The 18,929-nt window shown below is 39.6% G+C and overlaps 1 protein-coding gene and 1 pseudogene across 6 annotated transcripts in view; one reads left to right on the top strand and one right to left on the bottom strand.

Moving 5' to 3' along the window:
• LOC127674814 (F-box-like/WD repeat-containing protein TBL1X) overlaps positions 1-18,929 on the bottom strand; it is a 158,000-nt gene that overhangs the window by 80,449 nt on the left and 58,622 nt on the right. The window lies entirely within an intron of this gene.
• On the top strand, positions 1,292-16,976 carry LOC127674424 (ubiquitin-conjugating enzyme E2 K-like; annotated as a pseudogene).

Genomic DNA, 18,929 nt, shown 5'->3' with positions numbered 1-18,929 from the left:
GTCAAGCTGGTGCTTACCTAGACCCCTACTGACTAGAGTTCACTGTACTGGCAGACACTCTTGTCTGCTACTAAAGGAGAAAGGTAAACAACAATCCAGCTACATACAAATCCTTTGATCTACAAAATACACTGGTGCAATAATGACCCAAAGCTTATGGGAGTAACCAACCCATAACTGACTGGATTTATATACAATGCTGCTTGGGCAGTCAAGAATCTGACTAGATAGCCTAGGGACCTAAGGTAACCTCAGCCAACCTCCAAAAATCTTCTTCCTGCAGTAGATGGGAACAATACACAGACAAAAATACAGCTAAACAATGCACAAAGAGTAAGAGAGCTGGAACACTCAGTCATTTGGGATGTCTCCATCAAATCCCTCCCCTTAGGGCTCAGTGTGCTAAACAGAAGAAGAGGCAGAAAGATTGTCAGAGCCAAAGTGGATGGAAAATACCAAGGAAACTGTTTTCCAGGCATACAAGAGGACTGACATATATATATGAACTCATAGAGATCGTGGCAGCATACACAAGACTTTCCTGGGTCTTTACCAGAGCTAAGAGAAGTGAACACAAACCCCCATCCTTAACCTAGAAGCTATCTCCAAAATTGATAACAACTTTAAAGTTACTTTTGTCCAACTGAATCTCACTGGGTATACAAACCATACTTGTTTGTTTGTTTGTTTGTTTGTTTGTTCATTTTGGGGTTCGTTTTTTGTTTGTTTTTTTCAAGACAGGGTTTCTCTGTGTAGCCCTGGCTGTCCTGGACTCACTCTGTAGACCAGGCTGGCCTGGAACTCAGAAATCTGCCTGCCTCTGCCTCCCAAGTGCTGGGATTAAAAGCGTGCGCCACCACTGCCCGGCTCACACAAACCATACTTAAGTGAAGGCCCCATGTCCAGTAGTAGATGAGAAACACAAAATGAACTCAATGGTATTTTTGGAGGTTCCATGTATCATAATAGTTTAACTAGGCATCATCTCCCCACCTTATAGGTCTTTTGAGTATATATTTTGTTTTCCGGTATTGTGGTTTTCTGGAATTTTTGAGCCAATATGTATGTTTCTGTGTCTCTGGGTATTGCTTGTGCTTTTGCTCTTTTTCCTTCCCTTAGTTTATTTGCTTCATAATATTCCAGTTTATTATTATTTTAGCTTATTATTAATTTTTAGTTATCCATAAGCATTCCACTGAGAGAATAAAGGTATAGATTTGGGTGGGTGAGGAGGAACTGGGAAGGGGAAACAGTAATTAGAATATATTGTATTGAAATGTTTTCAACCAAAATGAAGGTAATGAGAGAGAGAGAGAGAGAGAGAGAGAGAGAGAGAGAGAGAGGCCAACTCTAATTATCAGAGAAACGCAAATGAAAACCATAGTGAGGTTATCAACTTATCCCAATAATCAGCAAGACTAAAATATTATATGCTTATGAGGATGTAATCAAAGAGAACCTTCCATATTGTTGGGGGAGAATGTAAATCATTAGTACTGTAATGAGAAACAATATGGGGCTTTCTTAAAAAAATAAAAATTATGACTTCAGAGATGGCTTGGTGGATAAAGCCATGAAGCATGAAGACCTGAGTTCAGATCCTCAGCATCCACTTAAGAAGCCTGGTAGAAGAGCACACCTCTGTAACCCCAGGGATGGGGAGCTGGGAGAGCAAAGGATCTCTGGACTTGCTGCCAACCAATCTAGCCAATTCAGCTGAATCAATAAACCCAAGTTTCAGTGAGAGACTCTGACTCAAAACACAAGGTACAAAGCAAGTGAGGAAAATGCCCGATGTTGACCTCTGTACAAACAAATATATACAACCAAGTTAGAAACAGAACTATCATAAGATGCAACGTTTGTACTAGTCCTAAATACACACTGGAAAAACTGAAACCAGTATGCCAAAGAAACAGCTAATACCCATGCTTACTGCACCTAGCCAAAAAATATACACAACCTAAGTGGATACCTCATAGAACAATTTCTAACCCTCTACCCAGCCCATTCACAGCTTTACAACCTGGTGGGCATCTAGGACAGCAATTCTGTTCAAATGTGTTCATAAGCTTGGGGCTCTGATCTATTAAGGTTTAATGGTATTCTAAGTAAAGCAAAAACATTCTCTCTTCTATTCTTTCTCTTCTCTTCTCTTGGAAGAGAAAAGAAATGGCTAGCCAGAAACTAGATTTTCCTGGTACCTTGGTCTTGGACTTTCAGCCTATAGAAATATGAGAAAATTGATTTCTAGTGTTTTGTTACAATAGCCTGAATGAACTAACACAGTATGGTGATTCTTTTCCCAATGTACAATTACACTGAGAGCATGCACATTAATTAGAGGCTCTAAGGGCATGACATTTCTTACTACAGTACTGTACATCCAATACAGCAGCCATTCAAGTCTTACTCTGTACATACACTGCTTTGGGCCAGACTTCTAAGAGTTGGCCTCTATATGTGTGTGTATGTGCATTTATGTCTCCCTCTCTCTCATACACACATGCACAAATGCATGTATACTGACAGATTGTCCTATAAGACAATGTGACTACTAGAAAATGTTAATGACAGGAAATCACAGTAATGTATCTATAATTTCTAAAGAGTCTATCATGGTTTCAAAGTGAAAAGTTTTGAGCAACTATGGTGGTACATACCTGCAGTCGAGAAAGAGTAAAGGAGAAATGTGAGTTGGAGGTCAGGCTAAGCAACAAAGAGAGGTCTTGTGCCTAATTTACAAAAAAAAAAAAAAAAAAAAAAAAGAAGGCTTGGAGAATACACAGTTCACTGGTAGAGTGCTGGCAAAGCATGTGCAGGACCCAGGGTGAATAGAAGGTTTCAAAACTGACCATGTGGTGAATAAATGAGTAGATGATAGATTAATATTCGCATCTACTAAGAAATGAAACATTGATACTAAACCACACTGTAGTCCTTAAAAACAGTCCACAGAGTGGAAAACAGCACACACCATCAAAGGTCACAGCCAGGCAAATGCATGCATAGAAAGTAGATATGGTACACAGGAGCTAGGGAAGGTGGGAATGAAAAATTAATGCTAACAAATACAAGGTTTTATAGGGAGTGATAAAATATTTTAAACTTAATGATGGGGATATGATGCTTTGAACGCAGTTAAAAAAAAACCCACTAAATTGTGTATATTAGACAGGTAAACTGTCTATCTCAGTAGAGATGCTACAAAATACTTAGCAAAGGGCACACATTCAGACACACCACAGCCTGCACTGCACTTCTGTGATTCCTTCCTCCAAATGAACTCAACCATACCTCACAAACCTGTATTCTCTACAACAGGACAGAAGTAACAGGTCACAAAAACAACCATGCCATCAATGAGAGACTGTTCCTAAGGAGTGCCTAAAGTGGATGCTCTCCTCTCAATCAGGCCCACTGTAAAATGAGTGACACAGGACAGACAGCATGTCAGCCTCCAAAAGTTCTATTCTACCAGAGACTGCCTCCTTCTATTCTGATAAACCACCCAGATCATCACAAATGAAAAATGTCTCAAAATGGGGCTAAAAGATGTTTATGGAAATAATCTGGCTGACATACATACACTTCCAAGTCTACACTAATTTCAAGAGGGGCATACAAGACAGAGAAAACCCAGGATATAGAAAAGTGTCAAATAATTTCAATTTGTTTTTAGAAGCTAGGGTTTGGTTGGTGAATTAAGAACCTTATATGTACAAAGCAGAAGAGATCAAAAGCTATGCTCCACTGAAAAGTACACACATTGCAGTCAACTCTCGATGTTTGTTTTCTAAATCTGATATAAGACTGAGGGTGTAGCTTTAGAGCCTGCCATGCATAGGACTGTTAAGCCCCAGTACTGCAGAATTTAAAATAATAGTATACATCTCCAACTTTCTAAAGATAAATTTAAAAGGAATGTATGGCTTTAGGGGTGTAGGTTGATGGTGGCATCCTTGCCTGGCACTCACAAGTCCTAGGGTTCCAGGACCAGCACAGCTAAGAAAAAAAATGTAGAAGATATTTGTCATAAACTACTACTATTTCTCATAATTCTTTCCCTTTCTTTCTCAGTCTTTTGCTAGTAAAATTAGCCAATTGCAACAAATGTTGGTAAAATACCATTTCCAGTGCAGAAAGCCAACACTGTCTTATTTATTTATTTATTTATTTATTTATTTATTTATTTATTTATTTATTTAATTTCAGGAAATTTGGGGAGCCTGGGCATTGTAATTCTCTACATAGTGAAAAATCCATTTTTACCAGTTCAGTTACTCAAAAGCAAATACAGGCAAATCTCCCTCCCTACTTTTTTTTCAGACGTCTCTTCTATCTTCAATTACCTGTTAATATATAATACCTAAGGTAAAATAAAAATGTCAACCAACACATGCTAAAGTATATATTGTCAACATCTTATAACTGGGCAGATAAGTGATTTAGTTAAGTCTAGTCAATCCGTCCTGCATGTAGATGTGTCTGCCAAAAACAGAACACATATAAGATAGTGTACCCATACTCTCATCACCTGCAGTATCACAAATAGGTTACCTCCTATGTAAGCACTCTATGGGTGCCCACCAGCAAAGTCAAGGAGGCATTCCTTAGAATATACCCCTCTGAAGTGCTCCCTAACGCTATCATAGAAACATTCTTTAGCTTTACTACTAAGAACCATGTAAGGTGGCAGGCAGCCACTGATCAACCTGACGGTTGTACCTCTGCAAAAAGCACACAGAGAGACAGTTCACATAAAACTGCTCAGAATTCCCATTATCTCAGATTGTTCATGCACAGCCCATAAATGACATTTCTCACTTACAGAACTCCCCCTAGGCAATCTTCTCAATGCTAACACAATCTCTTCTGTCATCCAAAAGCACACTAAGTGAAAATGTTGATCTTTCTCTTAAGTCAAGGTAAGACACAAGATAATTTTATATGGGCAGATTGCAGTGGTGTACAACTGTAATACCAAGACTCAGGGAACAGAACAGAAGGATCTTAAGTTCAAGACTAGCCTGGGCTACATAGTAGCCTACACAGTCACCCTGACTACACAACTGAAGCTGTTCCCCTGATACAGAGACACCCCTAAAGGACACAAATAACCCTGTTTAGAATTTCTAGTAAAGAATATATGGTGGGGGGACTGGAGAGATGGCTTAGCGGTTAAGAGCACTGACTGCTCTTCTGAAGGTCCTGAGTTCAAATCCCAGCAACCACATGGTGGCTCACAACCATCCATAATGAGATCTGATGCCCTCCTCTGGGGTGTCTGAAGACAGCTACAGTGTACTTACATATAACAAATAAATAAATCTTTAAAAAAAAAAAGAATATATGGTAGGAAAACATAAGGGAGAAGATTGATGGCCCCCACTGGGTGCAGAGAAAAGAATAGAAAGATCAAAACATGTAATGTCCCTAGTTTCTGAAGACAAATAGTTGTGAACAAATTCACACACACACACACACACACACACACACAGAGAGAGAGAGAGAGAGAGAGAGAGAGGGAGGGAGAGGGGGGAGGGGAGATGGAGATGGAGATTTGGGAGGGAGGAAGGGGGAGAGAGAGAGAGAGAGAGAGAGAGAGAGAGAGAGAGTCAACTGTATACCAACATAGGAAGCATCTCAAGTCATGCTCTATGCAAGCTGATCTTGTAATTCCTACATTAGCTTCCAAAGCAGGTAGGAGCAGAGGGCTAAGAAGCCATGTCTAGCTCAAGTAAGTGTGCCTATCATTCAGGATCCCTGTTGCTGGGCCATGTCTACTGAACTGTGAGTTCCCTGTGGTGTCTCAGAGACCACTAGCAACCCTCACTCATCCTCTGAGCTTTTTGCATATAGGATAATCCTGCCTTCATTGCTAAGGTGTTAAGGACAAAGAGAAAGGGAAATCAGGGATTCTAACTCTCTGGTGTGTTGCCTCTCACCACAGGCAGAGGGACAGAACCATTTAGATATAAAGATAAACAAAAAACGCAACTATATGCCCAGCCAGTGTAGGCTGACAGAATATATGGCCAGCAGTTCTGAAATATCTGCAACCAGTAAGCAGGCCAGCTCCAAGATACCTGCTTGTGTATTTAAATACTTGGTCTGCAGCTGGTGGGCTGTTTGGAAAGCTATTAAGACTTTCAAAGCTGGGTAGTGGTGGTGCATGCCTTTAATCCCAGCACTCTGGGAGGCAGAGGCAGGTGGATTTCTGAGTTCGAGGTCAGCCTGGTCTACAGAGTGAGTTCCAGGACAGCCAGGGCTATACAGAGAAACCCTATCTCGAAAAAACCAAATCCAAAAAACAAAAAAACAAACAAAAACAACAACAACAAAAAAAAAACCCCAAAACTTTCAAGAAGTGAGTCTTGGGTGGAAAAAGCAAGCCACACCATAGTGAACTGTACTCTTATTTTTATTTTTGTGTATGATGTTTCCCTGCATGAGTATCTGTGTATCTTTATGTATCTACAACTACCAAACACAAACCATGTACATGCACCACATGAATACAGTGTCCACAGAGGCCAGAAGAGGACATCAGATCCCCTGAAACTAGTTACAGACAGCTGTAAGCTGGGCTCTGGGACTGCAACCCAATTCTTCTGGAAGAGCAGCTAGTGCTCTTAAAACAAGGAGCCATCTCTCCGGCTCTTACCCCCAAGTTTTAAAGAGGATGTTCTCAACTGGGAATGACCATGCCCATCCACTGAGAGACAAGACAAGTTCTGTATATATCTTAGGCTACTACAATTGAGGATGAGAATATTCTTGGTTTAAAATGTTAGAGACATCTGGGATGCTGTTAAAAATCCTACAGTCACAATACACTAGTAGTTCCTTACTTGAGGTGTTGGTTTCTGTGGTTTGACTTCTGCTCGTTTCAGCTGTATATGATCTAAAACTATTAAGTGCAAAATCCCACAACTAAACTCCTTTGTTTTAAGTATGAAGTATTGTACTCTCCCCCTCTACTTTATCCAGAGGAAGATTCATTCCTTGGTTCAGCATATCTACAACATATACACTACTTCTCCATTGGTCACTTAGAAGACATCTCTGTTATCATATGGCTTGTCATAGCACTACAATGCTTATGCATTCAAATATTTTTTTTTATTTTACTTAATATTAACCTTCATGCTAAACTTAACCCTCTTCATTTCACTTCATCACAGAGGCATCACAGAAATAGTGAGTCCCGCATAATGATACGGTGAGGGAAATTCACATTCATATAGTTCTCATCATAGTATAGTGTTACAACTGTTTTATTATTATTTTAATCTCTTGCTGTAATAACATATTCAGTTTATTACACATATACAGGCACAGAAAAAGAAAAATTTCAAACAAACTTTGGTATCAGGAATATACTGGAGACCTTAAACCACATGTTGCATGGGTGAGGGGCAACTATTTTTAGTTCAACTGGAATGGTACATTCCATTGTAGACAGTATGAGGGGCTAAGAAGACACAAATATGTAGGTATTATCTGAGTAAGTTAGGAAGAGAAATGAACAGAGATATATCACCACAGGCAATGATGTCCTATGATCATCAAACTGGTAAACTGGCTTTGTCCATAGCTTTGCAATATGTGCTAACCATTTTGTGAATACCAGACCATCTAGTAGACTCCCTTAACTTTGTGGTATTAAACAGGTTTCCTAACTAGTTTCCCATTGTCTAGTCTCATGACCTTGATTGAAGAAAACCTATTTACTCTCCTCACATCTGCAGCAAAATCAACACCTCATCCTTCACATCCACACTTGAATCCTGTAAGGCCTGTCTTATCAGAGTTATTCCTTGCAGAATATATCCTTTTGGATCCTTGATAAAAACTGCTGAGTAAGAACTCTAAAGGAGCCTTGTCATAGTCATCTCTGGGTGTAAAGCAGTTTCTACAATTTTATTCTCTCTAGGAATCAAGAGAGAATCTCTTGATCAAATCTCAGGCCAGAGAAGCTGAGGCAGAACCAGCTGGCTTAGCACCCCAGGGTCCAGTACATTCAGGACTTTCTGTTCCTTGCCTACATAAAGTAAGTAAAAGATGGGAACAATGTTAGAGGTCAGTCTCTACCTCATGCACGAAAGAGTGCACAGAATCCTTCCTGGCATGCAGAGAATGTCGACCAATCTAAAATTGGTCTTGGGACTGAACTCCATAGTGTGTGCAAAAAATATAGTCTTGTCATTCAGCACTGAACTACTCAAACAAAAACGTGGTAGAACAGGTATCTTTCATCATCCACCTTCCCCTTAAAACAAATGAGGGACACCCAATGTTACCCATATGCTGGGAGTGACAAAGATATATGGGAAAAAGCATGGTCCTTATGCTCCTAGTTCATCAAAATGATCAGTTGGCTAAAGTTGTGGCATATACCTGTCACTTCATCACTTAAAAGGTGGAGGTAAAACGATCGACTAGTTTGAGCACAGCCTGGAATGCAGAGTAAGACTGTGTAACAAAACAAACCAACTAATAAATAAGCAAGCAAGCAATTAAAAGAGATCATTACTAGCTGTCACTGGGGAAAAAACAGTATTTTGATCTGGGTGATGGTGACACACACCTTTAATCCCAGCACTCAGGAGGCAGAGGAAGGTGGATTTCTGATTTCAAGGCCAGCCTGGTCTACAAAGGAAGTTTCAGGACAGCCAGGGCCACACAGAGAAACCCTGTCTCTCAAAAAAAAAAAAAAAACAAAAAAAAAACAAAAAAGATACTGAAGAACTGATGAAAAGTATTACTTCAAACTTTCCCTTTTTACATCAAAATAAAAATGTTCTTTCTGCACTAATTCCTTTTAACTTTTTCTTTGCTTTTAGGGTATAGGTTTGTGTAGGTGTGTGCATGTATATGTGCGTGTGCGTGCATGTGTGCGTGCTTCTGACACCCAGTTATGAAGTTAAGCATGGGCACAACCACACCCAGCTTTTCCATGGGTTCTGGGGATCTGAACGCTGATCTTCTTGCTTGTATGGCAAGCACTTGACCCACCAGGCCATTCAGTTCCTATGAACATTTTTAGCTCTAATACCTCACACTTTCATTTTCTGCTTTTTCTGTAATCCTCATGAAGCCTATTTAAAGCCCAGACTTCAATGGAATTTAGAGAAAGATCACCATTTAACCAGTAAAGAGAAAAATAACTTAAGTGTGTTAAACCTGACATACAAGAACTTATTTCTAAATTATTTTTTATTTTTGTGTGCATGTATATACCACAGAGGCCAGAAAAAGAGTCCCTGGAGTCAGAGTTACAGGCAACTGTGAACCATCTGACATGGTGCTGGGAACAGAGCTCAGGTCCTCTGCAAGAACAATAAGCCTCTTAGCTGCTGAGTTATTTCTCTAGCCACCAAGACTTCTTAATTACAGTAAAATTCAAGGATTCAGGTACTTTGTTAATCACTAGAAATCTTTCTTATATAAACCACTTTTGAAGAACTGTATCTTTCATGTTCAGACCTAAACGACCTCCAAAGCTTTGCCTAGGGTCTGGCAGAAACTGTGTGATCCAGTATTCATCACACTAAATTTAGAAATACACTGTGTCCCTGAGGCACTTCCACAGGAAGCAAGATTAAAATAGGATGCATGCCGCTAACACATCAGAATTCAAAAGCTACTGCCAGCTACCAACCTCCAAGAAACCACAACAGTCTCAGCCAGTGAAACCCTTATCTTTCTCCATCCAGGAAAAGGGGGGTGGGGGATGATCATGGCTCTCACAATCACATACAAAATAACAAAAGTGAAATAACAAAATGGACCAGAGAAAGTAGATGGTAACAACAACAACAACATCAAAAAAAAAAAAAATAGAGCTGAAGCCAACACGAAGGTACTATTATCCAAGGTTTGCCAGTAAACACAGCTTTCTATTGGTAGGGTGGGTAACACAGATCTAATTCTTGGTTTCTCAGAAATCTACCAAGATAAGACAATGAGGTGCTTGTTCAACAGTAAAAATAAACTATCAGAAACCCAGCTTCCAGACTTCTTATGCATGTATAAAATTTCTTCTGCAGGTCCCAGAAAGAAAACAAGCTGAAGGAGAAACAGGCTAGGCTGGGTAACAAAAGGGACAGTTCTTTAATAATTCTTAGTCCTGGCTAAATGGCAACACCAAAAAATAGCTGAGCAAATAAAATCTGGGTGGCTACAACACAGGTCCCTGCAGCCTGGCTTACTCCAAGGATATATGCAGAAGCACTACAGGCCCAAATGAGCTGCATGCCAGTCACTGCAAGTTGCAGAAACACCTTGCTGTCTCTTGCAATCACATTTTGGAGCCAGTATACAGAGTGCAAGATAAACCTCACACTGGGAAAAACACCTCCATGACTACGGTATCTCCCCCGCCAGGAAGTAAGTATCCATATTTGTTTTAACAGCTGTTTAATGACCCATCATGTGACTATCAGGGTCTTTTGCCCTGCCCTAAAGCCTTCAACTTACTATGTGAAAGCTAGAACCATTTTTAAATATTTTATTCATCTATATTTTACATTTGTTTATTGCAGTACTAGAAATTAAACCCATGTGCTAGACAAGTGCTCTACCACTGAACTACATCCCCAGCTGGAGAACCTTTGTGTCTTTCTTTTGAAGCAGAATCTCACTATGTATCTATCTGTAAATGGCCTGGGACTCTTTAAGCAGATAGAGAGATCTTGACTTCTTTATCCCCTGACTTCAACTGAGTTCCAGCCTTGAAGGGCATGCACTACCATATCTTTCTGCAGTGCTGGGAAACAAACCCAACCTTTCCTGCATCCTAGGGAAGTATTCCACCAACTGAGCTAAACACCCACTGCTGATTTGTTTCATTTCATTTCCATTCATTTGAGATGGGTTCTCCTTGTATAGCCCTAATTGATCCAGAACTTGAAATGTAGATCAGTATTGTCCTAGCAGTCCCAGCATTATCCCCATCTCTACCTCTAAATACTGAAGTTACAGGCATGAGTCACCATGCCTAGCCTCCAAGAATAATTTTTTTAGTATCAGAACATTATGTGGATCACCTATACAGTAAAACCCAAAGTTTGGCTTTCATACTCTAATAATGCTTCAGAAAGGCATACCTAAACAGCAAGACTACACTAAACAATGATACTATATTCTATGGTGATGTTTAAATAATATATATTTCCACTTCGTTCCAAAGATCTATTACTTACAAAATACTCATATTCATGAGACAATATACGTGAGTCATATCTGGTGGGTGCATTATTTTTTTTCAGATTCTTTAAGAAATAATTTTGAAACATCCAGCATTAAAACATTGACATGAATTTGGGTTGGGAATTTCAGAAAGAAAAATTTTAGCATTTCAGTCTAGCAACATAATCATTACAATGAGAATCAAAGGCCTCAAACATGAATTGCAGTATGTTCTGGTTATACAAGAGCCAGCTGCCTGAATAGGCTCTTCCCTGTGTCTGCTCTCTCATCTGTGTGAACAGTGACTAATTGAATCCCATCCTCTGAGAAAAGAGCCCGGTGACTTAGGTTCCTTTGACAAAAGGAATACAGCAAAGGCAATGTTATCTTGATAGCAAATGTCCTCTCTACTGCTTTCCTGGATAAAATAAAGCAAGCTTCCATCATCGTCTTTCTGTCTCTGTGGTTTGATATTTAGGGTTTTTTTTTTTGTTTTGTTTTTTTTTTTAGCACGTATGAGTGTTTTTCCCGTATGCATGTGTATGTACACCACATGCATGCCTAGTACACATGGAGGTAAGCACAGAGTGTCAGATGCCTTGGAACTGCGGTTATGGATGCTGTGAACCTGAGTCCTCTGGAAGAACAAGAAATGTTCTTGACCACTGAGCTATCTCAAGCCCCAGTAGGATCTGTTTGGTCTCCCCCTATTATCTCAAGTCCTGCACATAAGGGATAGTCATTTGATATATATGGAGTCTTCTTAAAATTTACCAACTAAGTTTAATTTAAAAACACATGTACTCAGTATTCTGCAAGTTGGAAGGGTAGTGACTCTGAGAACTGAACCTCACCTTTTCTTAACACTCTTGAGAGTTTAGCCTCTGAGGCACAAATATAAGCCAGCTTACTAGAAAAATAATTTTTTATCCTACTAGAAACTGATTTAACTATTACGGCTGTAAGGAACTAGAAAAATACCATAAAAGCCTTGCCATTTCAGAAGTTGACATTAATTGAGAGAATAATCATTGTTAATAGTGATTCTATTTCAAAACTGTCTATATTTAGATGATGGATCACATTGCCACCATATGTTTACTTGGTCAATAACCAAGATGGTGAAGGTTCTAGATGGACCAACTAGGAAAAGTCAAGTCCTGAGCATATGTCTCTACACAGACACTAGGACTTCTTAGATATGACAACATAAATGAGAAAAAGAGGCCCCAGATTAGAACCATGTGAATCACCAAAGGAGCTTTTCTACATCTGTTGTGTTAAAACAATAACCTCAATAAACTCTACAGATGCAACAGTGAGCCTCGACCTGCCTACTTCCCAGAACCATCTGGCATGGCTGTTTCAGAACCGCCTCCATACGTGCCTTATGTAATAGCCACTGCATTCAAAGACAGAGCTCTTGGAACCTTACACGTGGATTCCCCATTCCAAGCAACCCCCGACTACACTGGGTTTGGCCCAGTCAGCATGTGTGAAACAAGTCAGTACAGAACAATGCAATTTCATATTGCTTTAGGGTTACTTCTTCATTTCCCATATTTCTAAAATGTAGGCGAGGCCCTTGGCCCTCTTTTCAGTACCATCATCTCCTTGTCCTAATCCTATCTGTTATGATGGTAACACTAATTTTTTTGAAGCTCCTATTTCCTCCATGGGCTTTGTGGTGGTTTGAGTAAGAATGGCCCCTATAGGTTCATATATTTAAATGCTTAGTTATTGTGGAACTACTTGAGAAGGATTAGGGAGTTGTACAGCCTTATTGGAGTAGGTGTGACCTTTGTTGGAGAAAGTGTGTTAGCTTGGAAGTTTCAAAAGCCCATGCTCCCTCTTCCTGCTGCCTATCTGCATACAGAAATCCCAGCTACTTGTCCAGCATCATATCTGCATGCATACCAACAACCATCCTGCCATGATGATAATGGACTAACCCTCTGAAACTGTAAGCCAGCCTGAATTAAATTCTTTATGTAAGAGTTGTCATGGTCATAGTGTCACTTCATGGCAACAAAACAGTAACTAAAGCAGCCTTCATTTGCAGCTCTACTAGGGTCCCTGTCTGGTATCTAGAAGTCATTATTTCAGAGGTAGACTTATTCCAAACTTAAGTTCTCTTCAGTCTTCTGACTTACCAACTGGTGTCCTTTTCCTCCATGTTCAAACACTGCCACTGCCTTCTTGGACTCTCTTCCTCCACTCCTCCCCCCATACACAGAATTCTCCCCCCAGATATTAAAACCTATGACTCTAACTGCATAGCGTCCTTAACATTTCATGTCACCACACAGACTGTCACTTCCATGGTTCTCTAGTCTCTACAGAATGGCAAGGAATTGAGGTCAACCTGATCATTTCTCCTGCAAAAATATACAACTCTTCCTAAAGCAGAGATCTGACAATGGCTCATCATTCAAAAACATGCCATGAGTTAAATCACTGTCTGAGAAAAAATACAAAATATGTTCCTCCCATCAGCTGCCTGGACATGTGCTTTCTATGCCACCAGAAGAGGTGGAGATGGGGACCAGTAACATTCCCAATAATTATATATAATAGTTCAATTTCCATTTTTAGCAGTGAAAATAATGTCCTCCCCACCAGTTTCCTTCACTTCAATCCCCTCAAGCTGGAACTATGGTTGGTTCCTGACAAGGGCAAATATAAGTTGCAGATAAAGGTTAGGTTGCTAAAGAGCTGACATTATTTAGGAAAGAGAAACACTCTGGGTTATATGAGAGAGTATTTACTTAATAGTCTTCTAAAGCAGGCCATATCACACAAACGAACTCTATCCACAACAATATTCTCAAAAGAGTTCTTTAAATGAGGAAGAGTGCAAAAACCAATGCCTGTGATCCTTTGTGAGCAAAATATGATCAATCTCCTCTGGCTTTCAGAGTGGAAGGGACTATGGACTAAGGGTTGTGGTAGCCTCTAAAACATGGGTAGGTTTCCTATGAACCTCCAAAAATAACATGATATTGCTTTTAACAATTGTGACCTCCAAACTGTATGGCAGTACGCCTGTGCTATTTTGTGTATCTAAGTTTATAGAAGGTACACTGTTATAGCCGCCAGTAGAAACTAATACACCTCTTCCCTCCTGCTGCTGAGTGCCGAATGCAGGACATTCACACCATTTTACAGTACTTAGCTAGCATTTTGTATTATAAGGCTCTGGACTTCAGAATGATTATGAAGCTCCAGTTCTATGCATCAAGCAGCTTATAACATCTGCAGTCCTTTGTTGTACCTCAAACCAGTGGCCCTAATACTCATCCTTGTGGTTTGAGTGATTGAATGAGCCTGTCCCTCGGGGCCAGATGAGAGTAAGTGAGCAAGCACCTCCTGCAGTCCTGCACCCTACTGTCCCTACTTATTTCACTGAAACTGCACTCTGTTCTTACTTCCCTGAAAATGTTGTTCATATTCCCTCAGGAGCACATATGGTATCTTATTCCAGTTTCACTCCCTGCCACCTTGTTGTTCCCTGCATTAAAGTTTCCATTCTGAAAAACTCTGTCATTCAGTTGGGCTCATGCTTGTCCTGCACCTTTGAAATCAAAGGAAGTCTTGTATTCTGGGCTTTAGAAGTATAGAAAAAGTGTTGGGTCTGGGAAGATGGATCAGTTGGTAAAAAAAAAAAAAATGCTTGTCATACAAGCATGAGGCCTAAGTTCAGGTCTTGACACCCATGTAAAAAGCCAGATACAGTAGAGATTCTTAGATACTGCAGCTTAGTAACCAGCCACCCCCCAAAAAACCCAGCAAGCTCCAGAGTTTAAGTAGAATCCCCAGTCCTGAAAAAGAAGGTAGAGGGCAATAATAGACAAATGATGATGCACGCTATTGAGAGAGAATGGGGGGAGGAAGGATTAAAAATATCTTTAAAAATTTGAACATGGGCATGGGACTGGAGAGGTAGCTCAGTTGTTAAGAGCACTGGCTGCTCTTCCAGAGGACCCAGGATTCCTAGCACATGCATGGTGGCTCACAATCTTCTGTAACTCCCATTTAAGCAAATCTGATGCCCTCTTCTGGCCTCCATCAACACCAGGCATGTACATAAACATATGTGTAGACAGATATACATAAAATGATTTAATTTTTAAAGGTGAAGATTTACATCTGTTTCATTGTTGCTATGATCAAACACCTTAAAGATACAGTCTATCATCACAGGGAAGGTGCAGACAGCCACAGCTGGTCACACTTGCTTACCTAGACAGGAAACCAATGCAGTTAAGGAAGTAAGTCACCAAGACGAAACCCCAGTTCATTCTGTGAGGCTACAGCTTGTAAAAGTTGCACAACGTTCCCAAACAGCACTGGGAGCAAGGAACCAAGTATCAAACTTACTGGCCTACGAGAGACAATTAACATTCAAACCATAACATAATATGATCCAACAGTTCTGCTCCTAAGAACATAAGCAAGACCAACTTAAGAATAGATTAACAAAATGCAGTATGTTTTAACAATGAATAAACAAAATGCATTATGTTTTAAACCACAAATAAACAAAATACAGTATAAAATGAGGTGCCATTAAACAGTACAGTGAGCTACCTGTTATCCATCCATGCCATAATGTGAATGAACCTTGAGGCATTACAGCAGCTGGGCCTGGTGGTGCAGGCCTGTCATTCCAGATACTCAGAAAGCTAAGGCAGATGTGTCTGGACTACATAGTGAATTTCTAGCCAGCTTGACAAGACCCTATTTCAAAGTGGACATAAGGCTGGGGTTATAGTTGAATGGTACAATGTTTACCTAGCATGATCAAGGCTCTGAGTTCAATCCTCAGTACTAAAGATATAAAGGAAGGGAGGAAAAAAGAAGAGAGCAACAAGAATGGATGCAGTGGGAGAGAGAAACACTGCACAAAATGAAGGAGGCCAAACACAAAATAACACATGAATTCCACAACACACTGATTAAAATTAAAAATCCATGAGAATAGCTCTCTCTCCCCTAGCCTTGAGCTAGTGATTAGATGTATGATCTCAGCTACTGCTTCAGCAACATGCTATGCCTGCTCATAACCTTATCTCCAGATCAAGATCCTAATGCAGACCATGAAGAATGTTTCCATATGATAGTGATCTTGGTGATGGCATTTTTTAGCTGATTCAGTAAATTCTTCATACAGTAACAGTTTTCTAACATAAAAAACCTGAATTTTCCTCTGAATTATTATTTAGGGATGATGGTGAGAGAAATAAGGACATAAGAGCAAAAAATCAAATTAAAGTAGATCTTGTAGATAAGAATTTTTCAGAATTAAGAGCAAAAATAGCAGGACCCCCAGACACACCATATGAAATAGGAAGAGATGAACTAGAGATAAACATCCCAGAGGCATATCCATGTAATCCTCCTAAGGTCTGGTTTATCATAAAATGTGGCATCCTAATACCAGTGCTGCCACTGGGGGGCTATTTTTCTGTATTTTTCCTAAAAGAACAATGTACAGAATCCTGAAATGTTCAAGCAGACAGCCCAACTTTAGATACATGCTAGTGCTGAAGCACCAGTTTCTACTCCAAAATACATCCTCAAAACAATAAAAAATGTAAAAAAAAAAAATAATAGACATGTGTGCTATATAATTCAATAGAAATACATTAACAGTAACCTTGTCTTCAAAATCATGGAATGCAGAAACAGCCACTGAATTGTTTCTGAGTGATTTAGGCAGACTAACTGTTGCTGGCCACGCTCGTTATTTCTTAGGATCCTGTATAAATTTCTTTTAAACGGGCATCATTGCCTAATGAGGTTAGGCAATGTTAGGCATCACTAGAAAATTGGGGGGGGGGGTGAAATCCCTGCTCTGAAAATAAAGCTAATTAAACATCTGTGTAAAAAAATTTAATATGACAATATAGAAATCTGTAGACACAAATAGATTAGTGGCTGTCACGAAGGAATGGGACACAATGTGTTGTTGTTAATGGTTTCAAAGATATTAATGTCTACCCAATTATACCTATAAAAAAGTCACTGGATCATACAACTATACAAGGTAAATTGTGCATGTTGAGCTTAATGAAGCTCACTTTTAGACAGGCATGGAGTACAAGCCTTGTAATCCCCACACTGGGAAGACAGGAGTATTGCCATGACTTTCAAGCCAGTAAGACCCTGTCTCAAACACACACACACACACACACACACAAACAAAACCAGGGCATAATGAGATGGCTCAATGGTTACAGCACTTGCCATGATGAATTAAATACCTAGAGCCCACCATCTAGAAGGGGAGAACTCCACAAGTTGTTCTGTGACAGCTATATTCACACAAAAGCAATCCATCACATCCATATATCAACTATAATAATAGTTAATTTTTTAAATTAGTAACAAAGCATGGTTTTCTTTTGTTAAATGTCTCCAAGCTCTCTGAAGGATTATGCATACACAAATGTAAAATACCACACACATAGTATATACTGTTACTGGACAGTCAAAAACCTCAAGACTACCAATTTCTCAAAACATGAAAACACTTTATTTGTTCTGGGATGTACATGCATTCCCACTCCTGTCAAATGCATAAAAGTGTAATTTAGTAAGAAACACAGAGAATGGTTTCTAATTCAAATTACATCTGAACAATAAATGTTATTGAATGTAGTCATATTTGTACATAGCACAGGTTTTCGGCCAAACTGTGATGAAAACTGAAATGCACACAATGTGTCTTGTTAATCACAACAGATAGAACCTACATGGTGAAACCATACAATGCCTAATTACTAGAAACTAAGAATTGTAAGACACATATCTCTCATTTCTGAAGTAAATTTTCAACTCCACATAAGTATGTTAAGAAAACCAATTTTCAGGCTGGAGAAATGGCTCCGTGGTTAAGAGCACTGTCTGGTCTTCCAGAGGTCCTGTGTTCAATTCCTAGCAACCATATGGTGGCTCACAACCATCTGTAATGGGATCAGATGCCCTCTTCTGGTGTGTCAGCAACAGGATACTCATATACATTTAATAAATAAATATTTAAAAAAAGGAAAACCAATTTTCAGGGTTTGGATTCTGAACCTCCTGAATCCCCCCTCTACTCAAAGCATGTTTGTCATTACTCTGTATGCAAATAGACCATCTATCTATACATCTTAGGATCCTTATACGATACCTGCAAAGGCCCTTTAGCCATGTGAAAATACAAACTCACTGGTTATGGAAGTGGGAAAGGGACATCCCTCTTTAGGCTATGATTCTACCTACCATGTGATTCCAGTTTAGATTCCAGCTACAGAAATAGCAATAGTAGGCAAAACATTGCTGTGTCTGTATGCAAGCATAGATGCCCATGCTTCCCATCATGTTTTCTGAACAGTTGCTCTTGCTTTCTCAGCAAATCCAAACATCCCCACTTGCTTTTCGATTTGTATTGACAGTCCATGTTCTCCACCTCCAAATCCATGGGAAATGGTATGAAAATTAATAGTTACAGTTTGAGCAACAAAAGAACAACGAGAAAAGATAGAGAAGGATGCCAGCACAAGCAATTCTGATCTGACCCTGAACTCAGAAGTAAATAAAAGAGCTCTCTAGATTCTCATCCTGTCTCCCTCATTGCTCGCACACACTATGACCTCCCAAAGTCACATACAATAGGTAGAATGGCATTCCTCAACTGCACAGGCACATGGCATCAGACACAAACCTGCATGCCACACAGTTTCTAC

The sequence above is a fragment of the Apodemus sylvaticus genome, chromosome X, assembly GCF_947179515.1.
Source record: "Apodemus sylvaticus chromosome X, mApoSyl1.1, whole genome shotgun sequence".
NCBI classification, from domain to species: domain Eukaryota; kingdom Metazoa; phylum Chordata; class Mammalia; order Rodentia; family Muridae; genus Apodemus; species Apodemus sylvaticus.
The sequence above is the reverse complement of the archived record's forward strand: the minus strand, read 5'-3'. Positions and strand labels throughout refer to the sequence as shown.